This window comes from Capsicum annuum, chromosome 6, assembly GCF_002878395.1.
Source record: "Capsicum annuum cultivar UCD-10X-F1 chromosome 6, UCD10Xv1.1, whole genome shotgun sequence".
In the NCBI taxonomy this organism is placed as follows: domain Eukaryota; kingdom Viridiplantae; phylum Streptophyta; class Magnoliopsida; order Solanales; family Solanaceae; genus Capsicum; species Capsicum annuum.
Window position 1 is genome coordinate 2,953,642 of NC_061116.1, and position 6,435 is coordinate 2,960,076.

At 34.9% G+C, this 6,435-nt stretch overlaps 1 long non-coding RNA gene across 1 annotated transcript; it reads right to left on the reverse strand.

Moving 5' to 3' along the window:
* Positions 1 to 912: 912 nt before the first annotated feature.
* LOC107873622 lies at positions 913 to 3,154 on the reverse strand. Its single transcript, XR_001675473.2, has 2 exons — positions 3,009 to 3,154; positions 913 to 2,582 (listed from the first exon to the last, which is right to left on the reverse strand). It is a non-coding gene; the product is annotated as an uncharacterized LOC107873622 (long non-coding RNA).
* Between the last annotated feature and the right edge of the window lie 3,281 nt (positions 3,155 to 6,435).

Sequence of the window (6,435 nt, forward strand, 5' to 3'; positions counted from 1 at the left end):
GAAGGCGAAATACATAAAATACAAGCGTGTATACAAGGACATAAACAATAAAAAAATTGAGGTATATATATACACGAGTGCATAACCACGCCCATAAATCCATAATCCTACATTGATTTGTCAGAAAAAAATCTCTTCCAGAATATAAGAACACGAAAGTTTATCTCTAACAAATATAATCAAGGCGATATACACAAAATACAAGAGTGTATAGAAGGACATAAACAGTAAAAATATCAAAGTATATAGATACATGAGTGCATAACCACACCCATAAATCCATAATCATACATTGATTTGACAGAAAAATTTCTCTTTAGGAATACAAGAACACGAGAGCTTATCTCTAACAAATATAATCAAAGCGATATATAAAAAATACAAGATTGTATAGAAGGACATAGACAGTAAAAATATCGAGGTATATATATACATGAGTGCATAACCACACCCATAAATTCATAATCATACATTGATTTGACCGAAAAATTTCTCTTTAGGAATACAAGAACACGAGAGCTTATCTCTAACAAATATAATCAAGGCAATATACACAAAATACAAGAATGTATACGAGGACATAAACAATAAAAATATCGAGGTATGCATATACATGAGTGCATAATCACACCCATAAATTCATAATCATACATTGATTTGACCGAAAAAAATCTCTTTCAGAATGCAAGAACACGAGAGCTTATCTCTAACGAATATAATCACAACAATATACACAAAATACAAGAGTGTATACAAGAACATAATCAGTAAAAATATCGAGGTATGGATACACATGAGTGTATAACCACACCCATAAATCCATAATAATACATTGATTTGACTAGAAAATTTCTCTTTTAGAATACAAGAATACGAGAGCTTATCTCTAACACATATAATCAAGGCGATATATAGAAAATATAAGAGTATATACAAGGATATAAACAATAAAAATACTGAGGTATATATATACATGAGTGCATAACCACATCCATAAATTCATAACAGTACATTGATTTGACACAAAATTTCTCTTTCAGAATACATGAACACAAACGCTTATCGTGGACAACCTCTCTACTATAAAAGTTTATTTTCTAGTCACGGGCAACTTTGTTTCTCCAAATATCTTTTACCATAAGTGACATCCAACTTGCGTGCACCTCGAGATATATTCTCTGTTTCGTGATTAACTATATTTGGAAGGATATGGTTCACTTGTATCTGCATACACAAATTTGAACACAAAGTAGACTTTGCATAGATATAAAATATCAAAAGAGAAGCATCCAGTACTCCTCGAACTATCATCAAAGTTGCTACGACACACTCCAACTTCATAGGGATCCTATTATATCCTGAACTCAATTTTAATGTATTTTGTCACCCTTTTGTGCTGATGTGACATCTTTATTACATAAAATAGGGCCCACTCAAAGATGCCACGTCAGCTAAAAAGGCTGACAAAAATACGCTCAGCTTTAAGAGGAGATTTAGCGTGTGTCGTAATAAATTTGATCATAGTTCAAAAGGTACTAGATGTTTTACGCAAATATCAAAAGTACCTATAGGCTAACACATCAATCACATTCTTTCCCAATATATTGGAATAAATTTTTAAAATATCTAACATCATTTGTAAAATTTTTTGATAAGATAGACAGATGGAAAAAGGAAAATGGATGAATTAACCACTTCAAAAGTAGTGATTTGCCCTGAATGTATCAATGGAGATCTCATATGGAAATGAGAGCTTGTCTTGAACACGTGGCAGACATCATAGACATGTCCAGTAGCAACACCTTCCCATGCAAATATAAGATTAGTAAGATTTGGAGGCGGCATGGAAAAAAATACTGAGAAGGTGTTTCCTTTGAGTGGACAGGATGGTTTCATGCAGTTGCGTGGACTATGGAAGTGTAGGCTACCAAAGTGGTTGCACGCCAGACACCATTGGTTTAACAGACTCCGTCACAGTGGTGGCAACTTTGAAGGATGAAACCACCATCATAGCCAACCGTGATTTTTACTGGGACTAAGATCGGCATGTGTCACTGCAGTTGGCTATAATAGTGGTTCATCCGTCAAAATTGTCACCACTATGGTTGAGGCTGTCAAACATCCAGTGTTTGTTTGACAGTCACAACGGTAGCCTATATTTTCATAATCCGTGCATCATCAACTGCATGAAGCCATCTTGTCTACTTCGCAAGAATGACCTTCTCAATATTTTCTCTCATGCCGCCTCCAGTTCTTATTAGTCTTCTATTTTCACGAGACATGCTGCTACTACTCATGTCTATGTCGTCTCCTACATGCATCAACTCATCAACTCTTCTTTTAGTAAGACATGCATCCAGTGGCGGAGCCAGCATCTTAATTGAGGGGTTTAAAATAAAAAAATGTGAATGAAATAATTAGTCGAAGGGGGTTCAGCGTTAACTAAATAACGCTATATATTTATGAAAAAATAATTTTAAGCTTGTATACATAGTATAATTTTCCGCCGAAGGGGTTCGGATGACCCTCACTATGATGGGATCCGCCACTGCATGCATCCTCTTGCTACACGGTGAAACTACCTGTAATAGCAACAAGAATTGATTGTAAGAACAATAAAATCATATAATTCCATAAAATGAACAAAACAAACTGAAATATCAGTATTGAATTAAAGAAAAATGAGTAAGAATTGTTAATAACACTTCTTTTAATGTCAATTTGCAAAATATTTTGACAATAAATGATTCACCAAAATTATGATTTTACCAAAAAGAGATCACTAAAGGAGAAAAGAATATGAAACAACGAAATAGAACCTGAAACGACAATCGAATTTTGAGATAAAGAAGGATGACCATAATGTAAGGATTTTTTTGGTTACATATTGTGATAAACAAACAATCTAATTGTAAATCCGACATGATTTTAGGATTGTGGAACTTAATGATTTCTCATTACTTTAATCAAGAAAACATTACAGGATTTATGGCGTTTACTTGGATTACCTTCAGTAAAATTAAACTAACTTTTTTCCTCTGTGTAACACTCTTCTCACACTGTTTGATGGAAATAGCCGTGAATTGCAGTTGAGAGATCAACAGTTCCTTAAGTTTAATTTATAAGTTTAATTTATACTTCAATTACATATAAAATATACTCTTTTTTTGATGTGTAATACTAAGATAATAATGAGCTATTTATAGATTTGAGGATGATTGTGTAGATGCATGTAATTGCGATACGTGTCACACATGCAGAATGTGAGACACTTGTTGGACATGCAAGCATCGTTATCGCAGGAGAGACATGTGTTGTTCATGCAAATATAGTTTCATGCATACGCGACACGTGTATTTGCTGACTCATTATATGCATTGACACGTATTATGCATGTTTTACGAAGAAATTTGGACTTTTGAAAAGAGTCATCACTTAATTTTGAAAAGGAATTAAGAAACCTTTAGAAAGTTACTTCAAACGAACCAAAACAGAAAAATCGTTTAAGTTAAGAGATTCTGAGTAAGCAGTTCTTATTAACATTTTAGGAAGGTGTTAGGCACTGCGGTTTATCCGGACTGTTTGAAAATCATCTTTTGATGAACTTCGAAAAGATTAATTTTGTCGAAAAGTGATTGATTTTTTGGAAAGAAAGCGATTTTGGAAATATTTTTGTGTTTATACAAAACTCGTTTTTTAGCGACTTAACTAAGGATTTAACTAGGTTCGCCAAGCACATAAGGAGAACAACCATAAAGAACACAGGGAACGGGAGGAAGTAAGGGATTTAGGCTATTGGCCCAAATCAATGAGACCTGTCCTAATCTAATAGGGCGTTCGACCCATTTCACCTATCCTAATCTAGTTTTCGAGCCTGTTGCTCGAGTCTCGCTCCACCTGTATTAAGTACAACTTTGGCTTTGAGGTCCAAAATACATGAATAATGAAATGAACAAATAAATAAAGACAACAAGAAGTAAATGAATAAAATAACAAATGAGACTTTTGCGTCTCTTAGCCGCTTCGAAGATGGATTCCGATCCAATTTTCTTCTCTCAATTCCTTGCATTTGGTGCGCGACGGGATCACTTTTGAACTTAGAACTTTGGGCTTGACTCTGAGATGGGCCTCACTGACCCATTAAGGAATGCAATGGAAAAGGGTCCGTTTGGACTCCAGGCGAATTCATGCGAAGAAAAGACAAATATATGAATTAATAAGCGTTCATAAAATACGGTATTTTGATAACAAAGAAAATTAAGCAAATTCAAAGCTTTCCAAAGGCACTACTTCGATAATCAAGCATGAATGAGAAATTAGCTACAAGATTAATGAACTTACGACATGTAACTGATTTTGGACCCTTAATATAGGGATCAAAGAGAGCACAATATATCACACCCTAGTAATTTTTGCATAGAAATGTGCATACACATGAAACAATTCCAGTGAAGGGCTTCAATTTTCCTAACCTAATGTAATGATCATTAAATCAAAGCGTTGGATATAAAAACATCACAGTATAAGGATGCTACAACATTTGTTAAAGGACCGTACATTAATAGTAAGTCGCAATCAACTCCTTTTGTGACAATTAGACAACTTCAAGTAATGAAAAGGAATTCACAGAAATTAGGAAATAATTAAAAAGAAAAGAGCATCACAAGCACATCACAAGAATAGGTTCATATACAACTCACGCCATGTTGATGACCTCTATTACCTTGGTATCTTACTAAAAAAAAAGCTGAAGAAAACTTCTGAAAGGGATAAATCAGTTTACGCTACATATGGACCAATATAAATTTGTTTCACTTCTCTCCTCTAATATTATACGGGATACAAGGCCGTCCAATCAATGAAGGCAAGGGAGGTTTCACTTAAACTAAGAAAACTATCATTATTTTCCAACACTAAAATCAAGATAGCGTCGTGTATTTCAGGTAAACCAATCAATACCCAAACCATATGCCATTCTCATGTTTCTAAAGACGAAAGAAAATAGTTGCAAGCTATTTCGAGAACTTCATGCCCAAACATAACCACACGACCCAACTTAAAGAGAATGTACTGATTTTGACATCAAGGAGACCCTATCCATTCCCTTGTATAATAAAACCAACGCATTTCTTTGGGGATCAAACAAATGAAATACCGACTTGAAACAAACTCAAAAAGAAAATGAAAGATTCAAACTTGCAATTCCGCAACAAATGGAACACGGATATCTGGTGAACAATATTCAACAGCTCGAAACGTATTAAGCAAAATTGAAACACAAACTTTAACTACAAAAAATCAGATAAACAAAGTTCCAACAGCCCGAAACTTCAAAAGCATAAAACTTTAAACGTTGAAATCAACCTCAACAGGACACTAGCTACTCCAAACAAAAATCAAAAGCACAAAACTTTAACATAAAAAAAATCTATGGTCTTTAATACCTTTACAGCCAACAAACCCAGCAACTATGATTGCGAATGACATGATTATACGACTAAAATGCTAAGAGCAGAATTGCCTGGTAGAATGAAAGAAAGGAAAAAAAAAATTTGAAACTAAAAGTGATGAAAGGTTACCTGTTTAGGAGCAGCAAAACAGGACTCGAGCTCTTGATGGAATCTCGATTACCACTGGAGACTGACGTCGTTGTCAACTCGAAAACCATCCAGTCAACGAACCTTCAAGGCTTACGATTAAACGACCAACTTTCAAAAGAAGAAGAAGAGAAACTAGAAAATTTCTACCATAAGAATCGCTTATTCTCAAAATTTTCTTCCGTCTCCCTCAGTTTTTTTCTCCTTTCGAATACCTCTCTCTTATAAGAAATTTCCCAACCCTCGATTTTTCAACCTCCAGAGAACCTCTCTAAAATTTTCGAACCCCGTTTCACTACCTAAAATAGCCCTTTTATAGAGAAATCGGCTAGGGCTTCTTTTGGGGGTAAATTAAGGATTTTCGATGGAGATATTTTTGAAATTCAAAATTCGAATCTCCCCCTCTTCGATTTTCATCCCCGAAATTTGTACCAATTTCGTTATTTCTGAAGAAATTCAAAAATGGATTAGCTAATAGAAAATAATTCTCCCCAAGAACCAATGAGAAATCTCCACCAACGTATGAATTCGTACCATGGTACCCGAGATTCACGGGATTTGAACATTGGGGTGAGCTAACTCACCCATTTCTAGAAGCTTTCTGGCTGTTTTATATGCCAACTCAGCGGGTCGAAGTCGGATCGATGATGGGATCGGGTAACACTGTCGGGGCAGTCCGATTTTGGATTTGGACGGGTTTTGCTATTGAGAAAACTTGCGGGTGGGTGGAAATTGGGTTTGGTTCGGTTGAGATTGTCGTCGATGTTGAAGGTTTTCACGATTTAGAATTTTTGCATCTACTGTCGGTGCTTTCTATTGTTGTTGAAGAAAATAGGAA